Below are 23,214 nucleotides of genomic sequence, written 5' to 3'. Positions count from 1 at the left end.
CATGGCCGTCTGCATAAGGTATGTGCACTGTCCTCTGCCTTGGCAAAACCCTTGTACTCTTTTCAGAGCTGAGAGACGATTGTGCACACTTATGTATTGATTCACTCAAAAGGAACTCGTTGCAGTTCTTTCTCAGTCTCATCATATCTGAACTGAAGGATTTTTATAATACATACAACTAACTACCAATGACAAAGCCAATACTCATGTTGTGTCATATATGTGGAGGCATTGACAGAAGCATAAGAATACCAGTTGGGCGATACACTGTGCTAAGCCCAATATTTAGTTTCTGTTTTGAAGCCACTCACTTAATTACATCGACCGCACCCATTTGAAAGACCTTTCTCCAGATTTTTCATCCCACTTATAGCCCTGCTTATGAGTGTAGTGCAAATTGTGTAGCGCCTATGTCTGGAATAACATTCCCAAAAGTAGCGCGTTTAGTACATTTTTCATACACACACACTATGAGCCCTATGTCTAGCCTCCATATGGGTTAGCCGTTGTTAAATGCAGTGGCTTCAGGGCATTGGAGGCAGATTGGGGAGGGGGTGTTACGGTACTGTTATGAATGTGCACATCCCATAGGAGAGTTGTTCGGCCTGCCCTGTACCTTCAGTGTCCTGTACCCTGTACGCATCTGTGTGCTGTATTCAACTGCGCTCTTGAGTGGGTCCATTTGTCTTACAGCGGCCCCTTTATTTAATGAAATCTGGACATCCGGCTTCAGAGTCTGCAAATTGCAGTCTGTCGCTGCGCCATTCGCCTGATTTCTTGACCTTGTTCTTCAAAGGATTAAATTTCTTTAAAATGGAGTCTTTGGCCCCCTCCTGTGCCGCTGCAATCGATCTCTTCCAATCACTTGCCAACTTTATAATGGAAAATTCATAGACAATGTATTTGGGGTCTCCTAGATTTATAGTGGAGGCTGCTAAAGCTGGGTGTGGAATATCAGACAAACAGGCTGCCACATTTCAGAAAACTTCAGGTCTCTCTTAGGGCAAACTGGGCTTTTAAAGGGACTGAAATATAATGCTTCTTAAGTTGTTTATCAAACACATTCTCATGCACACATCTTCTCTCAAACACGCGCACCCAATTTATACTCACACACACATTTCTCTTGCACATGCTTTCAGACAACCCTCCGTTCTCTCACACACAGTTTCAGCCTCACAGACACACTCTCGCTAAAGCCCTCTTGCGCACACTCTAAGCTTGCCCTATCTGATACATTCCAACACCATTGACCCTAAACATTTTGAACAGGTAAAAGAAAACAATACCTTTATTATTCTTCATTCTCCCCTTACATATGTTGCTTTAGGCAACCCCAACTTTTTAAAGAATTCCATGTTAAAGAACAGTAGATGTTGCAGGACCCAGTATAATATGTGGCATGGGTAAATACTGATATGTTCCCATACGTGAGACCAATTGCATTGCAAAGGATTGTTCTCATAACTCATGACAGTACCTTTCCTCAAGGTTGTGTGTGTTTCTGTAGTGTCTGCTATCCTTTCTCTAGCTATTTGCATACTACCTAATTTGAGGACTGCATTTGTTACAGCAGGAAACCAAACAACAGTATTACAAAAATGGGAACCAGAAGCAATGACATGCACAGTTTGGTCACCAACAGGGGGATCCAGGAAAAAATACTATGAAACCAGGCTTGCTCAGGGGCACCTCCTTCCTTCTTCATGTCAGCTTGTGTACAATGCAGTGCTTGCATGACAATTGCAGGAGTTCCATTTTCGAGATCATTTCCAGGAATAACAGTAAGCACCAATCTTGGCACACAACTAACCCTCCATTAAGGTCATCAAGTCCAACACATACCGATGTTACATCACCATGAGGCAGATGGCTCTTCGTTCCTTCCTGATCGCATTTAGGCCAAGCTCAGAGTTGTTAATCTTCTTCAGTAGATCTCACCTGGTTATCTGCAACCACAGGGCATTTGCCTTTGATTATACTGCAAAGAATGGTATGGACATGCCTCTGTTTACCCGAATGGCTGAATTTGTGCTTAAATGTGCTTGTACTGAGCCCAGTTAAAATAGTCAGCAGTTTTTATTCCTTGAGCCTAATGCAACAGAGTTGTTGTCTTATGTAGCAGATGATGGAATAACTCGGACAGATCATCTCCATGGAGTGTGTACGTTCACGAGGTTGCAGAGGTCCTGCCATGTGGGGATGACCGACCTGTGCATAGGCAAATTCTCTGCATTGCTAGTAGTAATCCATTAAAGTGGAGGTGCCCCATTGCAGGTCTGGTATGTGCAATATTGCTTCACAGTTTTTGTTGGTACAAAGCGGTATTGTTCCTTGTCACTGAAACTCAAACAATACAGTGTAAGTTTCCGTACGATTAGGGTTTGCCCCTTCTCTTCTAAACATGTGTTTCATATTTATCTCAATAGCCAAGATTTCCTGGCATGGGGCATCGTGCTGGTTTTCCTAGCATGGGGCATCGGTGCTGGTTTTTGACCCCCATACCATGGGACTCATTTTCCCTAGCGTCATCAAGGTGAATGGCCCTGCACTGGAATTTCTTATCAGGAGTCGATTTTTCATTAAGAAAGGCTACCCCAAATATGTTAAGGGCCACCCTGGGACCACAGACAGTGGTAGCGGACGTATTTGTTCTCTGGTGCGGTAGTTTTGCTACCTCTTAAAGTCTCTTTTCTACAAAGTATCAGGCCAAACAGTGTCCTTCCCTGTAGCGCCGCTTCTGGACATAATGTCTAGCTCTGTTTGAATGTCGCTCGGTTTGATAAAAAGGTATAGGGCTGTGGGGTTGTTCTCATACCGGGTGATGTTCACTGCTGCTCAATGCAATTCTACTTTATTGTGTTGTATCTTGTCCCTAATCCTTCTTAGGCACAGGTGAATGAGGCATTTTGCTTTTTCATAAGCAATCTCTTGGAATAAGTAAAGCCTTTCTGCACCAAAAGCGTGTGGTGTCAGCGAACATATGTAACACAACCTGCTCACGGTGGTCATGTGCTGATACCTGGTGTAGTGTAGGAGAGCACTGTGTCGTACGTGATGAATGCTTGTATTTGGTTCAGTGTAAGTGAGGTGGGAGAGGTCTCTATGCAAGCGCTGCAAGAATGTCAAGGTAGGTTCCATGAAACTAAGCAGATTTCTTGCTTCAGAGGGGCGCGAGAGTATCCATGCTAGACAAGGAGTGTACAACAATACATGAATATATAACTTTGGAAACATTTGTTGGTTTTGGGATGGTCTCCAGGGGAGATGTATTTCCTCTGGGCACCCATGGGTGGCTTGGCTTGGTGCAGTGCAAAAAAGAATCTGTTTGTAAAAAGGTATCTGTAAAGACAGCTTGCCGTCTGTGTTCTCGAGCAATTGGGCCTAGTTGAAGTCCTGTTGGAAGCTTTGGCTGAAGGTTTGGCGGGCAGCTGTAACAATTGTGCACAAGCGGCTTGATTGCAGGCCTGTTGGAAAAGAGCTGTTGGTTGTATATTAGCTTGCAAAAAACACATATCATTATACAGTTTTCAGGAAATTCCTGTCCCTCATTTTTAGGGGCATATTCTTTAGCTTCACTATGCCCAAACCTTTTGAGTGAGGTATGGGAAGGAGGGTGCAGTACTTTGGGGAATGCTAAGGTTATATCGCGTTAGAGTTATTTTGTGGGTACTTTGCCCCCCTCGCTATTACCAGGGAGACTACTTTACTTTGTGGGCTGCTTACTTTAAATGTATGTGTGTGTGTGTCACATTTTATCGGTGTGGGGGTATCCTTTTGACTTGCATCTGCTTAGTGCAATGTGAAGGGAAGTAGATGTGTAATGATGTTTAGGGTCCTTATAGGTAATGGCAATGTTTCTGTTGTCATGTGCATGTCCCTCTGGTCGCTGCACGTAACGGGTAATGCGGTCCCCCTATTGGAGTTGAGTGAGTGAGTTACGCCCTTTTTTCTGTAAGTTTCAGGTTGTCTGAGCATCTTTTGGGCTTCTATGTGCGTTTACCTGTGCTTTTTTGCTTCTAACGTAAAATACTGTAGGTAGTTGGTGAGTTGTTTGTGGCTCTTCTATGGCTCTGCTGGGAAGTGACTGGGATTGTCCTTATTTGCTTTGCTTTCAATGATGAGAGTCGGTGCACAGTTAGGACTCGCTGCGATCGGCCCGCTGTGGTAATGTTAATGGCTTTAATAGATTCTCTACAGAGTAGGTGTCAAGTGGTTCTTGCTTCGGAGTTCTGAGGACATCCTTGTCCTAGGTGTGTGGGAAACCAGTCTCCCGACACTGGAGCATCTGCCTCGTTCTGGAACAGTAAGAGGGCCTTCATTTGGTGAAAACCCCCGGAGTTATTTAGACCTACATTACTCGAGCAAGGCAGTATTTCGATGAGTGGGCCTGGGTGCCAGCTTTTTATGCACCAGTCGGGTGCTTCCCTGCCCCCTCATTGAACTATCTTTTCTCCGGGTGCCTGGCCAGCCAATGCCGCACCAGGGAATCAACAACGGAGAAAACCCTAGGGGCCCCTGCATTCTCTTGGATGGAGAACTCGAGCGTGGATTCAAAATTAATATAGTATACTGCGTCCCTAACAGATGCTTGCGAATGCAAGTAAGGAAATGTATCTGGAAAGGGTATGACGGGGATACATGACATTGGGGGATGGTTTTGCAGTGAGTATTTGCATTCTGAGATCGTGCAAGAGCATTGCCTCCCCAGACAGTCATCACTCCCTGCCATAGCGGTTGCCCCGGCCCCTGCTGGGCTGGGTCCCCTGTCTGCTATGGCTATTGTAAAGTTCTTGGCCAACCATCCAGCCCTGCTGTGGTGAGGTGGCTGTTGAGCAATGACACGAACATGCCAATAACATCACTACCGGCCGATCCCTGCTCGTTTAACCCCTTGTGTGCCCATGATGAGCTGGACTCGCCATGGGCCGCGGTTGCGCTGTGCCCATGACGAGTCCAGCTCGTCATGAACCCCGCCCGCTAATGCAACGGCCGGCACAGGGCGGGGAAAGGGCGTGGCACACAAGGGGTTAAATTGTCAAACGTGCAACGCGTGTTGGGACATGAACAGCATCGCGGCGAGGTCATTCAAACCGCTCCCACCTGCCATCTTTGCTGTGCCTCGGTGCTCTTGGCACTGCCCTGACTCCAGCTCCTCGTCGGGGCTTCGGCGGTGCTGTCCTGGGGTGCTCCTCCGGCCTGCCTCCCTTCGCATCATTCCGTCTTCGGCTTCAATGGCTGCTTCCTTCCGTTTGACCGTCTTCAACAGACCACGAATCCCACGAAGCACAAGAGAAATGGTCATTTCAGATTAAAACTGTGAATCAGCCAGTAACACAAACGAACTTCAGTCACACCAGTGAGTCAACTTCTCTTCCTCTACAAGGCGTACAGAATCTGACCTTCAAAGTTCCAGCATGCGCTATTTGGGAGTCCAGTGACCTAATAAAACGCGCAGGAAAGGTTTGATTAGAGGCACAAAAGATGTTTCTATATTTACGGTGAATGCTAACCGTAATTACTGTGGAAACTGGACCAAGACAAAACCTGACACTGGCAAATTGATAATTCAGTGAAAGACAATTATTGACATTCACATAGGATATAATTCCTCGTTCTGTTTGCCTTTTTATTTTGTCTTCATTATTTCTTTCATTGCACAAATTGTAAGCAGAAGCTGGTGAAAGAAAATTTGAAATATGCGCCACATGCAAACCCGTTACTAATTAAGGACAGTCTTCTGATAGTTAACTTATTATGCTAATTCTGTTCTCATAGTGCGTTCATGTGCTCATAAAAGGTTGTTTTATTAACACTGGGTGAAGGAGTCAGATTCAAGAATAACTTCTTTCTGTTGTGCCAGCCTAATAAAATGAGGTAAGCTTGGTAAAAGGTTATAGAAAACATTGAACATACTCTAGATAGCTCGTGTCTTTAGTAATACGTATATTTTTCTTTAGTCACCCAGTGCTTTGAATGAAGAACGGTGTGACTGAACAAAGACTCGCACATATATAGAACCCCCAGAATTCTGAGTTTCCAGGTCTTTCCAGCCATTGCAAGAAGTGTCTTCCTTCAGATCAGCGAAGACTTCTGGTATCTTTGTTGTCTTGTCACTCTTCTCCCATCCCAAGCCCCTTTCCCCCTGGGGGGCTTCCAGATTGGCAGTGTATAATTTCTCCTCACTGCCGTTCTGTTAGTTCTCAGGAGAACCAGGGAAATATCGTCACCAACCTAGAGGACAGGTGAGGGGCTTTTCGTAGCAAGAAATCAGTCACAATCTCCGCAGGCTTCATGCTCTCTGCCATCAATCCTCCTACGTCTGGGTGGGTCATGAAACATCTCTCTCAGGGCTGTCCATCTCTGGTGTCTAAATGAGTTGAATGTGGCCCCATCATGCTTGGTGTTGATCAGCGTGACTGCGGGGATGCGGGCTTGGGGAAACACTGTGTTGTCTGCTCTCCAATGAGGCTGCTCAGCAAACTTTTGACGTCACCTATAGCTAAGATCATTCCTGCCGTATTTTTCTCACAGTATGAGATCCACTTTCCTGCCCCATCCCTTAATGGGGGCAGTTTGTTCTTGAGCCCTTTTAATTCCATCTGTGCCCATGGCACATATATGTTCCCTGGCACACCCTTTTATAGCAGCAGACATTTTGGCGTGGAGCGGCTCTGTCTGTTTCTCCCCAACTTATTGCTCCCATCTTCACAGACACACTTGCATGAAGGGGAAGGTCCACTGCGGATCTCTCCCTCCGTGCTGGATGTAGTCTTCCACAATGGCCATGTCTTCGGGTTTGAAGGAGCCCTCCTCCATCCAGGGTTTATCAAACTGTCCAGCCCTTTTGGTACTAAATGGTCGCCCAAAGGACTCACCATTTTTTCTGCACACTATCGCTCAAGGAGTCAGTTTGTCTGACTGGAGCGTTTGAGGGAATGGCAGACGTCCTCGTCATCGCTCTCCCCATGACTGCATAAAGGTGCCATTCTGCTTCTCCTATGTCTTAATTGTGATTCAGTTAGGTTACTCTGATTTCTTAATACTTGGTCGGCCCCTCTCCTATGCCAATGACCAGGTGGAGGTCAGATTTTGGTTAGGGGCCTCTCTTCTCACTCTTCCCATGCTCATCCCCATGTGGAGCCCAGGGCCTAGCTCTGGCATCCTCTGGAGGAGGGTGCGTTGTTCTTCCTTACCTTGGGCTTCCCAGTCGAGAGCTTTTTCTCTTTCAATTCTCAACTTGCATCTGTCCTCTAACTCCCACCTGGGCTGCATTCTTCACTCAGAGCTGGGTGTGGTTCTTCTTGGTAGTGTTTTTACCTCGGCAGCCTGAGCATATCCTGAGGAGCATATCCTCTGACTCCCCCCTCAATGTCAGATCTCAGAGGGCTGGGGCCCCCTTATCCTCTCCTCACTGGTGGTGTCATCATCCAGAACTGCTATGAACTTCTCCCTGCCTTTGGAGCCTCTGTGGGGCCATTTGGAGCACGTGCTCCTCGTTCTGCTGGGGCTTGATGGCCTGTGACCAATGGCTGGGAAGGGTCGAACTTCGGGGCAGCCTAGCATGAGACTGGGAGGGGTGGAGCTTCACCTTGGCTGGTTGGTGTAATAATCTCCCTAACCTGAGTCTGGTGGGTTGCTGCCTGGTTGACTGCCACCCGGCACCCTCGACCAGTGGATTGGTGTAACCCAGCACACGGTTGGCTGGGATGGGAGGCATCAGAGAAAGCACATCTCTGCCAGTTCTTGGTGGGGTAGGTGCTGACGCCTTGCTTGTGGGTTTGAGGACAACTTTCTGTAGGGCCTCTCGGTTAACCCTCTTTTGACCTACATATCTGGTCTGTATGTGTTCTTGTGTGTTCTATTATTTTGGTACCGAATAATCCCCCCTCAGGCCAGAGAAATGAGTACGCCTTGGTATGTGTGTGCCACTCACAGAAGTGTTTCTTGAGCTTTTTCTAGCCTGTGTGGGGACTCTAGTTTGAATGTGGTCTAGCGGTGACTCCATGATGATTTAGGAAACTTTTTAAGGAGTTTGTGAACTTCTGACTCTTGCCTTCATATAATTCCAAATTCTACTCTGATCGTGGGGAAATTGTGTACATTGGCATGTGCCGGCAACAGCTACTCGTTCTGAGCTCTATTAAGGAAAATAAGGCATCACATAAAACACTTAACAGTAGACAAAGACAATTCAATGAAATAAACAAGATAGTGCAATGGTTAGTTCAGAGCAAGGCGAGTTGCTTTTTGTCAGCGAAATAGAAAATATGGATTAGTGACTTGTTGGACAAATATGGTTACTATTTCATTGATATACAAACTTACTAAAAGGACATAACATAAAATACAATGGCAACATTTAACAGCACCACAACATCAGCAATGCATAAATTAAAAACCCTAACAAAAATAGAAGAGAAAAAATGGGCATAAAAAAATTATTATTCTGTCCAAGCCAGCTCCTAGCACCTAATGCATGATGAAAAGGGAAGATTCTGCACGGTGCAGATGTAGTCAAGGCCCAGGCAGTAAACGCCACTCCACTTGCAGAGTTCCTGATTTCCACATTCCCAGGTGCAAGGCGGAGTTTTATTCTGTTTGTGCACATGATATTTGTTGCATTAATCTCAGACTGCTAGCGAGCTTGTGCTATACTTGGGGTTTGCCGCATGGCTTTGAGTGGCGACGGCACCAATGTAGTGCTGATCGGCAAAGCCCCACTCGAGCAGCTTTTGTGCTCGAGAAACAGCTGAGAGGCTTTCCAAATGGATTTTCACCTCCAATGGGCTGTTGGAGTTGTTTTTTCTTGAGAGAAGCCATCTTTCCCCCTTTTTTCCAACAGGCTCCAACATCCTCTTCCTGTCCTGCAGGCTCCTTCCAGTGCTTTGTCTATCTCCCGGTCACTCATCATTTAGAATTGGAGCTGGAAGGTCTGCTGTCCTTGTATGCTGAATATATACCATTGGATTTAAGGACTTAGTTATCATCGAGATGATGGATGTTCAATGACGCTGGCAGCTACGGGAAAGATGTCCTGCAACACTAAGGGCCTCATTACAATGTGACTCGAAAAGCCTCCGACCACAGGTCGGAGGCTTTCTGAGTCAGATCTTAGGTTTCAGTTTCAACTGCTGTATTATGGTGCACCCTGTTAATCCCTACACTGTGTGGCTGGTAACCCTAGGGTGCCTGCCATACGGAGCACGGATTAATATAAACTCCCATTTCTCCATGGGAGCTTGTGCTTGGGGCAGTTATGGCTGCAGCACAAGCTCCCTAGTATGCGACAGCACCATGACCAGAAGTCGGTCGACCCCAAGACTACAACAGGGTCGGCCGGATCATTTAATCATTATCATGTTAATAATTATAACCCCCCCCCCCAAGCCAAGCAGACATTTCATGCAAATACACCATATCACAAAGCAGCAATAAATAAATATATAATTCATATATGACTCAAATATAAAACATACTATGCATATTAAGACTTAAAGTGGCTTGTGCATTGCATCAATAATCACCGATTGGGCACCATAGGACAACGTATACATATAAAGCCATAAAGTAATTTATGCATTTCATCAATAAATACAAGCTCTAAACTATAACATCATATGCTAGATCCGATAGACAAATCAATCTCCATCTGGCCTTAAAAGAATCTACTACCTCAATGGTAAGTATACCCACAGCACTTTTTTCGAGCTGTTTTACCTTTCGGTGCATACACTGCAGTTTTCAATGGTATGTAGCTAAAAGCCGTACCAACCATTGTTGAAACGAGGAGAAATAAAGCATTCCTCCTCATTTCGCCAGGGTAACACCAGGTTTTTCCTGGTCTTAATTTTGGCACTACCCTTATATTTACGCCACCCTTGTAAATATGGGGCAGAATCAAAATCAATGGGTGTTGCGGTGGAACTCCCACTTAACACCCATTGCCTACCCCTTTCACGCTAAGTATAACGTGAAAGTGAGCCTTATATAGAAGGCTTTGTTAAGCCATGTTAAGTGGCTTAACGCTGCCTTGTAAATAAGGAGAAGCCCATATTCCCACAGGGGCCAACGTGAAGTTCATGTAGCGATAGGGGCTTGTATATATGCCCCATAGTGTCTTCATTTCTGAAATAACAAGATCGACCCATATGTTCTTGTGAACTGGGTATTCCTGCTGGGCAAAAAAACAATGTTCACAAGGAACTCTTTTGTTTCAACAGTATAATTTTTTCAAGAAAATGTGGCTTGCTGGATTTAATCCAAAAGAAACAACAAAAAACAAAGGCTATACGGTGTGACCTTAATTAGATTCCATCAGACAATATTGCATAAGTATAAAAGCCCATAAGACAATATATCTCAGTCACACTCGCTTCAGCTGAAGTGAGTGGAATTTATTTTGCAATCACAGCAATCATGAGTACCACACAGAATTTAGAAGGAAATAGAATCCTGAAGCGAGTGTGATTGAGATATATTGTCCTATGGGCTTTTATACTTATGTAATATTGTCTGACGGAATCGAATTAAGGTCACACCATGTATCCTTTGTTTTTTTGTTGTTTCTTTTGGATTAAATCCAGCAAGCCACATTTTCTTGCAGAAATGTATACTCTCGAAACAAAAGGCGTCCTTGTGAATATTTTTGCCCACAGTGTCTTGAACCACACCCTCTTGAAATACCCAAATTCTATCTGCCGTAACAGATACCCCCGGGCCTTTTCTCCAAGCAGAAGCACATATATTGTGGGGGAGCTATTCACCTCAGCCCCCACCTCCTTAACTTAAAGAAGGATGGTTATCTGTTGGATTGCTAAGGCCCAAAAGTATAATAGAAGGGTCGGGACTATGCAACCACCAAGTTCTCTTGGGAGGGCTATATATATTAATGCCCTTTCTGAGCCTGGTACAAGCCCTTAAGAATTGTGTTACCATTCCATCTGGCTCTTTAAACGACTTAATTCCCACCTCAAGATGGATGGCCAAGAAAATGTATAAGATTTAGGCAAAAATATCATTTTTAGGTCTCGCCTAGGTAGGGTATGCACTGTCTCTTTGAGAATGCAGTATTCAAATTATGGGCAGTAAGCTCCAACCATGTTCTGCCCATCTTTACAAATGGATCCACTTCCTGTCCTTTGTAAATGATGGCTTTTGATTTGTCAATAGGCTTAGTAGTCCTTACTTAGTCGCACACTCTCTCCTGTTGTTACCTCCCATAGGCACAGCCCCTCTTACATGTGTCCTTACTTGGGAGAACTATTTACTTAATTAACCTCTTGGTGAAGTTTTATTTTAAGCGCAATGTGCTTTCAGTTTCACAATAGGGCCCACCGGTGAATAAAACTGCATCCTGCCTGCTTGTAGTGTAATGGTTGCCTTTTGGAGTCGACTTTGCATGTCAGCCTATGAGGCCCGAGAGGTGACTGAAGCGCTCCTGGTTTTGTTTCTTTAGATGTGCTCTGGGCCGGCATCTTTTCATAGGTAGACCCAATTTGCTTCACATCAGGCTCCAGCGCTGGCCCATATCTGCAGCAAGCAGTCAGCCTTTTGCGTTGCTGCGTCGCTATATGATGCCCATATGGTCTCGCTGCATAGGCATCTGCTTGTTTTTATTTAGTTTATGAATGTTCGTTTTACTGTTGATGGAATGGGACCACTAGTTTATGGCAAGGATTAATAAACACAACAAGCAAGTCCCTCAAACCTGGGTATGTTTTTTTATCAATATGTCAGGGCTCAGAAAACAAGAATTCACAGTCTTCTCTGCTCCACCGTAACTCAAGGTGGGCAGACTCCAAGATGTTTACCGGGTCACTAGAGACTCTGGGAGATTGTTGCTTGAAACTGAGTAATTGGTCGAGCACGCCAAATATGGAGGAATGATAGAGCAGTTGCCGGTCTAGTCTCTCGTGTCTGGCTTTGGGCGTGAGGACAGGGCCAGTTGTGAAGTGCCTCAGCAGAATTCGGAACCGCGTACTTCACCAATGATATTTTCCTGAGGGTATGTTTTGCGCAGTGCTTAGATTTTGTAGTTCTAGGGATTAGGATAGTTATTTGGGATGCTTAGTTATTTAGGCACAGGGTAGAGTGCTTTTTGCTATCGTCGGATAGATAGACAGGTGAAATTACAACATTCATAAGAAATTCCACAGAATTCAAGAATTCAGTTATTTAAGTGGTGTGAGTCGTTCCAGAACAATTATAGACTTACCTGGGGTTCGGCTGAATCCTTGGGTCCTCTGGTGAATCAACGGCTACAAAACAAAAGTATTGTGTCTGGAATAAGAGAGAGAGAAAGGGCAATTACGAAATTAATGAAACGTGAGTGTGTGAAGTAATTCTAAGTCTTTAACATCAAAAGGTTAAACAACTAGTAAATACTCAAGTTTAGTTCTACCTTTCTTATAAACAGAATTTCAATGAGATCATTTCTGAATCCTATGAAGAGTAAAGCAAGAAGAGGAGCGAAAGCCTTAAGGTTTGAGGGTAAGGAAGGAAGGGCTTAGAGTTAATCGAGAAGAGAGTTCAGGAGGGGAGGGTGATGGGAAGAATTAATGGTGTAATTTCTATTCACAGTTTCTACCACAAGAGAGAGAGAAGGAAGAGAGCGAGAAAACCGACAAGAGCGCAAGAACAAAGAGCAAGTGAGGAGAACCTGAGAATAGCGAGGCAGTCTCTTCTCTGTCCCATTTTACTTTCCCCCGGCAAGGTTCACGCGATCACCTGTGGCATGCGTGCTTGTGGGAAGGTCTGTGGTGGGAATTAGGAACGTGCTACATTCTGCTCCTGAGAGTATCGGAACTAAGAAGTGAGTGTTCATTGTGTTGGCCGCGGGTTCAAACCTAAAGAATTTAGGGAAGGTGTTAGAAGTTATTCAACAAGAGTTAATGGCTGTTAGGGAGGAGAATAAGCCTATTAAATCAGAGATGGAGGCTACGAGTAGAGAGAGACCATAGAATTAGCAGCTCAGATGAAAAGAGAAGGTTCTGGGGTTAAGTTTAATTCTCCCCCTTCAGGAGCAACAATGTTTAATTCCAATCCAACTCCTAGTTCAGGGTCTACCACTCAAGTAGTGCACTCTTTGGCCCCCCATAGTCCCTTTGGCACCACCTGAACGGTTTAGTGGTGATCCCCAAAATGTCCAAAGTTTCCTGACCCAATGCTCATTACATTTCATGTGTCGACCTACTGTCTTTCTTGAATTGCCTTTATTTTGTAGTACCTCAATGGAGATGCTGCTTCGTGGTCAATGCCTTTGGTAACTCAAGACGTGCCAATCTTGTTTAATTTTGAGGAATTTAAAAAGGAGTTTTTATGCATTTTCGATTGAAGAAAGGTTGCACAAGCAACAGATGACGAACTGTTGGAATCGAGTCAAGGGAATCGAGAGCTTGTGACCTATCTTGCACAATTCAATAAGCTCGTAGTCGAAACAGAGTGGCTGGAGGCAAAGAGAGCCGCCTTATTCTATCGCAGATTTAAAGATGATCTGAAAGACGCCTTGGCACAAATTCCAAATCCCCCTAGAGAGGTATCTGCCTTGATTGATCTTAGTAGAAATTGACTACCGAAAAACCGAGAGAAGAGGCGAGAGAAGAAGAGAGTTTCGACCGAGTATCCCTAGATTTGATCGGGCGAAAACAGATGTTGCAAGATCAGTCGCGAAAGAAACAGGCATAGAACCAATGCAAATTGGAACTATGAAAAGGCCACTTTCCAAGGAAGACAAGGATAAGCAAAGGCTGAATAACCAGTGTCTTTCGATCCAATCCTGGTTCTATGCCAATCATCTTAAACTAAACCCTATAAAAACTGAAATTATTCTCTTCTCTCCTAAAAACAATCGGCTCCCCATCCAAAGCTGAATCACTGACCTGAATGCCCTCAACTGCATACTCACCCTATCTGATTCTGCGAAATCCCTAGGTTTCACGCTTGATAAAAAGCTTGACCTTAAAGACCACATAAAAAACTCGGCCAAAGGAGCACTCTGCACTCTCCATCACCTCAAGAAAATCAAGCCCTTCATTCCCTCTGTCGACTTCAAATCAGTTGTCCAATCCTTAGTCCTCTCTCGATTAGACTATGGCAACGCTATCCTCTCAGGAACCCCCAAAGTTCACCTGGCCTCGCTTAGAGCTGTTCTCAACCTGGCGGCCAGAATCATCATGGATTGTAAAATATTTGACCACATCTCCCCAGCCATGAAAGCCCTGAAAACGGCTCCCTATTGAAGGAAGATGCTTCTACAAATACGCCTGCATCACGCACAAAGCCCTTCACCAACAAACCTCACTATAATTAACAAACAAACTCAAAAAGGTGGGCTGCACCAGACTGATGAGAAGCTCTAATTCGCTCCTCCTAGTCCCCCACTGCTAAAAAAGAAATTCACTCAATCTCGCTCCTTCTCTAGGAACGCTCCGAGCATCTGGAATTCCCTCCCACTGGACCAGCGCTGCAACCCCTACTACCTCAACTTTAAACAAGACCTCAAACTCCACCTTCTCAACTTATACTGGGGTCCTTAATATCCACACGGACTGAACTTTCTTCTTCCCCCAGCTTCGTTTTTGTCAGTTTCTTTCCATACCATCTTTGCACTCACCCACTGCTCATAATATTCCTCCCTTCTCAGACACTGACTTATACCCCCATGCATATTTGTTTATGTTTCTTGTCCTCTACATTGTTTGAAATAGCACGTTTTTTACCCTAACTACTCACCTTGCTTATTTTTATAATGTGATGTATTCGTTTGCTTCATTTGGTATCCTGTTCTACTGTTTTTCTCTGTTTGCCTAAGTTCATGTAAAGCGCTCTGATACCCCCGGGTCTAGCCAGCGCTATATAAAAACTTTCAAATGAATCAATTTTCTGTGGAACCAGTGGCCACTTCGTGAAAGCGTGCCCCAAATACCCAAGCTTTTCAAGAAGGAAAATTTGCAGCACTACCAGTAGGGGAAGTTGAGCTGGTGGATGCAAAAGAGGAAACAACTTCAACAAGTCACCAAGTTGTTAACAAAACGCAGTCTTCAGCTCCGCATCTCATCTTGACTATGACCTTGATGTTCAGAGAACACACTCTAGAAGGAGTTGCAGTAATGCTGGACTCGGGTGCAACAGGAAATTTCTGCAACCTAAAATTTGCCTCTAAGGTAGGCCTGAAGGCTGTTCCTAAGGAAAAAAGTGAAGCTGTGCGGGCCTTACACGGTTCCAATTTATTGTCCAGTTTCAATCATCAGTCACACTGAAGTTGCAGAACTTATTTTCACATAACGTCATCGAGAAGATATGCAATTTAACTTGATTGATGCTCCACAGTTCAAAATCATTTTGGGACTCCCCTGGTTAATGGAGCATAACCCAACGATTAACTGGAGTGAGAGAATGGGGAAGTTAAATTCCAGTTAGTGTATGGAACATTCCTATTGTGAGAGATCAGAAATAGAGAAAAGAAATCCAGCAACATTGTTGTGCGAAAATAAGATAATGGTGTGTGCGGTACAAACTAAGAGTCTGCCAACTGAATACTAGGATTTTGCTGAAGTGTTCAGTGAATTGGAATCTAAGAAACTCCCACCCCATCAATCGTATGATTGCAAAATTGACTTAGAACCAGGGGCTAATCTTCCATGTAGCTCAATTTATGCACTTACTGAAGTTAAGAATCAACATGTAAAAGACTATTTGCAGGAAATACTTGGAAAACAGGTTTTTTCGACCTTCCCGGTCTCCTCTCCACTGTTTTTCATCCCTCCACATGATGGGGAGTTAAGAACATGCATCGACTAGCGAGCCTTGAATACAATAACCACAAAGAATCGTTACCTGCTTCCATTGATCTCCGTTTTGCTGGACCAACTCAAAGATGCAAAAATGTTCACGTAACTAGACTTGCGGGGTGCATATCATCTCATCAGAGTGCGAAGTGGTGACGAATGGAAAACGGCATTTAGAACAAAGTACGGGCTGTGTGAATGCCAGGTCATGCCTTTCGGCTTGTGTAACGCCCCAGCAGCCTTTCAATATTTTATCAATGATGTTTCGAAGGAATTCATTGACCAATGCGCAATCGGTTACATAGACGATATTTTGATTTACATGTCCACTGAGGAAGAACACCAAGTCAAAAGAGTCTTGGGATTCCTAAAAGAAAATTACCTGTACGTCAAATTGGAGAAGTGTGCCTTTGGAGTAAGATATGTGGATTTTTTGGGATTTGTTATCGCACCTGAAGGCCTTACAATGGACATCAAGAAAATAGAGGCAGTGCTCAATTGTCCCCCGCCGACTTCAGTGAAGGAAATAAAAGCTTCATTGTGTTTGCACATTTTTATCTCAGGTTCATCAAAGATTTCTCTCTGAAAGTAGCGCCGATTACTAGAATTTTACGGAAAGGAGTCCATTTTCAATGGACGACTGAGGCAGAGGAGACCTTTCAATTCTTAAAGAACAGAATTACTACCGCTCCCATTCTGCTACACGCTGATCCCACCCAACCGTTTTACCTGAAAACCGATGCTTCCGAGCAGGCAATTGGAAGTATCTTGTCACAGAGACACAAGGACACCAGACAACTGCATCCCACCACGTACCACTCAAGAAAGCTGCATAGGCTGAAATCAACTATACCATTTTGGATAAGGAGCTTCTTGCAATAAAAGATGCGCTTCAAGAATGGGGGCACTATCTTCTTGGTACAAGACATGTAGTCACGTTATTCATCGATCATAGAAATCTACAATTTCTAAAATCGGCCAGAACCTTAATGCCTCGTCAACTGAGGTGGTCCTTGTACTTCGCCGACTACGACTTTGTCATTACGTATCGGCCTGGAAGATATAATGGAAAAGCGGGTGCATTGTCTCGAATCAACATAGATGGTAAAAAGACCCCAATTAATGAGCAAAGAAAAATTCGTGAAACTAAGATCATAGGAGCCATAGTTGAGAATTCCTTGGAAAATAAAATAAGGAAAAAAATGACTCAAGAGGAAAATGCAAAACTGGGCCAAGGAAAATCTGGTTCCAAAGGTTCGCGAACTACTGTTGTTTCATGCCCAGGTCTTGTATCCACCAACTCAAGAGCTTCAACAACGAGAAATTTCAGATTGTCACAACAGTCCATTGGCCGGTCATCCTGGAATCCGTCGCACCAAGTTGTTGAGGAGGCAGTTCTGGTGGCCTGGGCTAACCAAGGATATTCGAAATTACAAATAAGGTTGTGAGACTTGTCCAAGGAGGAGAGAAAGAGAGAAGAGCCCTCAAGGTTTTTGGAGGGCCTAACAAACTCCCCCATACTCCTGGTACACAGTCACAATGGATTTGATTGTAGAGCTGCCTTCTAGTCAGGGATACAACTCGATTTTGGTGATAATGGATGCCTTCTCAAAAATGACACATTTTTTTGCCTTGAAAGGATAGCCCTCAGCAAAACAATTAGCCACTAATAACTTGGCGCTAGATAAGGAACGCTATAAGCGAAATGCAGATAAAAGGAGAAGACAGGAACCACATTTGCAGGAAGGACACAGGGTTTGGTTAAACACTAAAAATGTAAAACTCAAAGGAAATAGAAAATTTCAACCACGTTTTGTATGTCCATTCCCTGGTAGTGAATCCAGTAACAGTTAAGGCTCCCTCCACAGTTAAAAATACACCCAGTATTTCATGTTTCACTGCTTAAAACGATTTCAACCTACTTAAAAGAGTAAAAAAAACAAAAACCTTTTGGTAAAAGTGCAAGAAGAATTTGAGGTTAAGAGAATCGTAGACTCAAAATCAGTTTGAGGGAAAGTGTTCTATCATGTAGATCGGAAAGGATACGGCCCAGAGGAAAGGTCTTGAGAGGAACAATCTGATGTCCATGCCCCTAGACTAACCAAGGCTTTGCATTTACAATACCCTCACAAACCTCAGCCCAGAGGCTTTACCTTGTGGGGGGGTTACTGTCAGGGCTCAGAAAACAAGAATTCACAAGATTCTCTGCGTCACCGTAACTCGAGGTGGGCAGACTCAAAGACGTTTACGGGCTCGCAAGATAATCCAGGTGATTGTTGCTCGAAACAGAGTCATTGGTCTAGCACGCCAAAGATGGAGGAATGCCAGAGCAGTTGACAGTCTAGTCTCTTGTGTCTGGCTCCGGGCGCGAGGACAGGACCAAGTGTAAAGTGCGTCAGCAGAATTCCGAGCCGTACACTTCACCAACGATATTTTCCTGAGAGGATGTTTTGCACACCGCTTAGGTTTAGTCAGGGATTAGGGTAATTATTTGGTATGCTTAGTTATTAGGCGCAGGGTAGAGTGCTTTTCGCTATCGTCGGATAAATAGACAGATAAAATTACAACATTCAAAAGAAATTCCACAGAGTTCAAGAATCCAGTCATTTCGGTGGTATGAGTCGTTCCAGAACAATTATAGACTTACCTGGGGTTCGGCTGAATCCTTGGTCCTCCGGTAAATCAGTGGCTACAAAACAAAAGTATTGTGTCTGGAATAAGAGAGAGAAAAAGCCAATTACAAAATTAATAAAAAGTGAGCGTGTGAAGTAATTCTAAGTCTTTAACATCAAAAGGTTAAACAACTAGTAAATACTCAAGTTTAGTTCTACCTTTCTTATAAACAGAATTTCAATGAGATAAATTCTGAATCCTATGAAGAGTGATGCAGGAAGAGGAGCGAAAGCCTTTAGCTTTGAGAGTAAGGAAGGAAGGGCTTAGAGTTAATCGAGAAGAGAGTTCAGGAGGGGAGGGTGAAGGGAAGAATTAATGGTGTAATTTCTATTCACAGTTTCTCCCACAAGAGACAGAGTAGGAAGAGAGCAAGAAACCTGACAAGAGTGCAAAAAGAAAGAACGAGTAAGGAGAACCTGAAAATAGCAAGGCAGTCTCTTCTCTGTCCCATTCCCCTTTCCCCCGGCAGGGTTCACACAATCACCTGTGGCATGGGTTCTCATGGAAAGGTCTGCAGTGGGAATTAGGAACGTGTTAAATTCTGCTCCTGAGAGTATCGGAACTAAGAAGTGAGTGCTCGTTGAGTTCTGACACAATAAACAAGATTTAAATGTTTTCCAGTTAAATTCTTTTACTTAAAATGGCAGGGAGAGTTTGAGAGCTGTGCCAGGGAGGAGAGGGGCCCAAGTGAAGTGGGGGTCACTGATAACAACAGCAAAGAAATGCTTGGCACAAATGAGGTGTCAGTGTGGTAGTAATATCAGAAGTGCCTCCAGGGGAGGCGGTCTGTCTGAGGAAGCCCCCCGCTCCTTACAAGGTCAGGCTGTTTCCACAGACCCCTCTGCCTTTCAAGGCAGCTCCAGCACCCTACCCTTCTTCCTGAATCACACCCGTGGAGGCCAGCCGCAGGTACTGTGTTGAGTTCTGTTTATTCATGCTATTTGGTGTAGCGCTGTATACCACGCGCCGTTTCACAGCACTGATCTCAGGTGCCACTGTGTTTCATTGGTGAATAATAATATTTCATATTTGTAATGCACACATCAAGGATAATCTGTCCTTACCTGCTGGAACAATAGGCCTCATAATTATGTAACCCACTGGCACTAATTTATCAGCTCCCTGGTGGGATTCAAACCTGTAATTAGGAGATTACAGACAGCTCTTCATCAAGTGAGTACCACCACTAAGGAATCTTAAGAACTCTTTCGGCCATTGGCAGATATGGATGGCAGCAAAGGTATTTTTTATTTTTGTTTTATATAGCGCAAACTCGATCCAAAGGTATCACAGCGCTATACATCAGCATCAGTTACGTTACAGGTGGACACATTCATTTTGTTAAGCACAGGGACATTAGGTAATTTGCCCGGAATGTTTTCATACCATTTTTCCTTTCCTTCTCTCGATAAACAATAGTTTATGTCTGAAAATAGGCCAGAGGATACCTTGCTGTAAGGGGAACCTGGAGACCTTTCTTCTCACCTCGACTTGCCCCCAGCACCGCTATAATCAAATCCAGCTTTGTCTGATCTTGTCTCAAAAGTACCTAAGGCACCAGCCTGTTATATAAAGAGCATTGTGTGCTCCAGGTGATCATATTCACTAAGCATGTTGTGTGTAAAACGCTGCACTGTTTCTTGCAGACTGTATTGTGTTGTAGCATCTATATCAACTAACAAGCATTTGCAGTGCAATAGGTCTTGCATTTGTGAGAGTTTGAGCTTTTGTTATTGTAAATGAGAATGCCTTTCATTCATATGTTTGAAAACCTGCAAGTGGTGCATAAACACCCACTTATAGTCCTTGCTTTTTGAGAAGAAATGCTGGCAGTAAAAGTGGCGCAGTTACTGCCAGACTTCCTTTTTGTAAGCAACAACTAAACGTACAAAGTGCGTGTTTACACACCGCCTCTAGATTTTCAAAACACATAAAGAAAAAGCATTATCATTTACAATGCCAATAGTTCAAACTCTTGCAAATGCAAGACCTATTGCATTCCAAATGCTTGTCATTATGTTACTCCTCCCAATTAAAGACAGTTGTAAATTATTCCATCTCACGAAGTACAGCTTAGTTTTTTTGATCAAGCGATCTAAATTAATTTCCACAATCCCCTCAATATCTGCCTTAATGTTAACAACCAGATAAACTGCAGACTCAACCACCCGTCTATCCACAAACTCAATTTCCCCATGAATAACAACTTGCGTTTGATCTTGATTCAGTAAATAGCCAGAAAAGCTCCCAAATCTACCCATCTCCTTCTCAATTTCTGTCAGCGCAATGTTGGAGTCGGGGGTAACGACTGCTGAATCCTAAGCATATGCCAAGATTTTTGTTCCCCAAACCTGAAAACACATCTGAGGGATTGCTGAAATACTCCTGATGAGCAGATGAATATAAAGAGCCAACAATAATGGGGAGCATGGGCATCCTTGCCTTGTGCCGCGCTGCATCATCACTGGTTCTCAGTAATCTTAGCCCCTGGAATCTGATACAGGACTTTCACAGACTTCAGAAACCCGGGGCCTATACCTCTCTTAGCCATAACCACCCAAAGATACGACCAGGAGAAGCTATCAAACGCTTTTTCTGCATCCAAAAGCATTAACGCTATAGGGTCCAATGATGTTCTGGCCGTATCAAACAGAGTAATAACCCAGTGGATATGGTCGGATGTGCCCCCTCCCAGAATAAATCTATGCTGCACTGGCGAAACTAGGCAGCTAATTATTGCTGGTAATTGTTGTACCAAAATTGTTGAACAGATCTTAGCATCGCTGTTCATCAGCATAATCGGGAGATATGAACATAATTCCTGTGCTGGTTTATTTTTCTTTGGAAAAACTATTATATTAGCCAAAGCCCAGGAATCAGGCCGGTCTGCTCCCCAATGGACCTATTGAAACAAGGTGGCTGAAATGGTCTTATCAAACTCCCCTGGCATAAAATACAGCCCGAATGCCTTCCTGGATTTTAAACTAGAAATGACTATACCTATTTCTTCCTCCAAAATAGGCAGTTATAGCAACACCCTGTCTTCCTCATTTAGAGCTTCACATAATACTGATTACATATACCCCCCAAAATCATCAACTGTCTCCCCCGAATCCATAGTATACAACTGCTTATAGAACCTCTTAAAAGGCTGCCAGTATTCCAGCTGAACCAGATATTACACCGATACGGGGATCCGAAATTTCTTTAATCTTCCACTGGATGGTAAATTGTCTTGTTCAACTTATTAAAAGGTGTCCCACCCTTTCGCTGCATTCATAAAACGTTTGTCTCCAGACAGTATACTTGTCAGCAGCTTTTCTTGCAGAATGTCTATAATTGCAGCTTTAGCAAGTGCCCCTTTTGATTGTGCAGAGTCAATCTCTGACTGATGAAACTGCATTAATCAGGAGAGTTTCTGCCCCTGCCAATGACTTATACCAATCAAGCATGTACAACCTCTCTTTCCTTTGGCATTCTAAACTAAACCTCAGTCTCCCCCACACAACAGCCTCTAAGGTATCCCAGATCACTTCTGCTGAATCGCCGCCTAAATTGTTAGTCAAAAAGAATGGGATCCTCTCCTTCATATACGTTATATAATTTGCGTACAACAATAGCACCCTTTCAAATGACCAACTCCGGCAAGGGCTAGGAGGGGAGGGCATTTTTACCTCTAACACCAGTGGATTATGATGAAACATAACCTTAGGGTATTTGGTGATCCAAGAGTCCTGCACGAACCCTTCTGATATATAAAAATAATCCAGCCATGCATGTACCTGGTGGGGAGTGGAAAAGAATGTAAAGTTGGGGTCAGACATCTCCTTTTCAGCCTAGACATCCACTAGGCCATGCATTAGCCCCACATTTATCAGAGATCTGCACACCTTAGGCTAGTGACCTTGACAAAATTTAAACCCTGTCTTGAGAATCCCACTGGCTAAATAAATATTAAAGTCCCCGCATAAAATAAGCAAGAGTGGCCATAACGCTAATTCATTATTTAATCCATGACCGAGTCACATACAGAGCAAAGTATAAATGACCCACTGGGTTGCAGCATTCCGCAATAGCCCACTGACCAAATTTGTCTGCGCAAGAGCAAGGAAGCTGCAGACACCCTTCCGTGTCAAAATAGCTACTCCCTGTGTACGTGTCCCTTGAGAGGTGCAGCAAACAGCTTGATAGCCCAAATGAGCCTTGATATTCCGCCGTGCAGGCTCCTGCATGCAGATAATGTCTGCCTTCAAAATGTATAGATCAATGGCCACCCTTTGTCTTTTTGACCAGTATGAAGCCCACATATATGTATAGTCGCAATCGGTAAATTATTCATAGAATGAAAATTAAAAAAAGAAGCCACACTATGTCCACTGTATCTTTCTCTATTTCCTTACCCACATGCTGCTTTGAAATACACAAGCATCTATCAGCTTGGCTCATCCACACTGCACCCTGCCCCCCCATCCTTACCAGCATCCTACCCACCATCACCCCTCAACAACCACCCTGGAGAAGCACACCCCCCACCCACAAACCACAACCGAGCAAAAGGTCAGAAATGGCCCTAATGATGCCACCCACTATAACACTTCACCACTCTCCATGCTCCAACCTACCATTAAGAACCTACCTATCCAGTGAAGACAGTGAAAAAAAAAGGGAATCCCCCCATCAAAACATATTACCTGGAGATAAAGAAAAAGGTACCTGCAGGCCCACACGTCAAGCAATACACAAGCTACTATCC

This window comes from Triturus cristatus, chromosome 4_1 (genome assembly GCF_964204655.1).
Source record: "Triturus cristatus chromosome 4_1, aTriCri1.1, whole genome shotgun sequence".
NCBI classification, from domain to species: domain Eukaryota; kingdom Metazoa; phylum Chordata; class Amphibia; order Caudata; family Salamandridae; genus Triturus; species Triturus cristatus.
The sequence above is the reverse complement of the archived record's forward strand: the minus strand, read 5'-3'. Positions refer to the sequence as shown.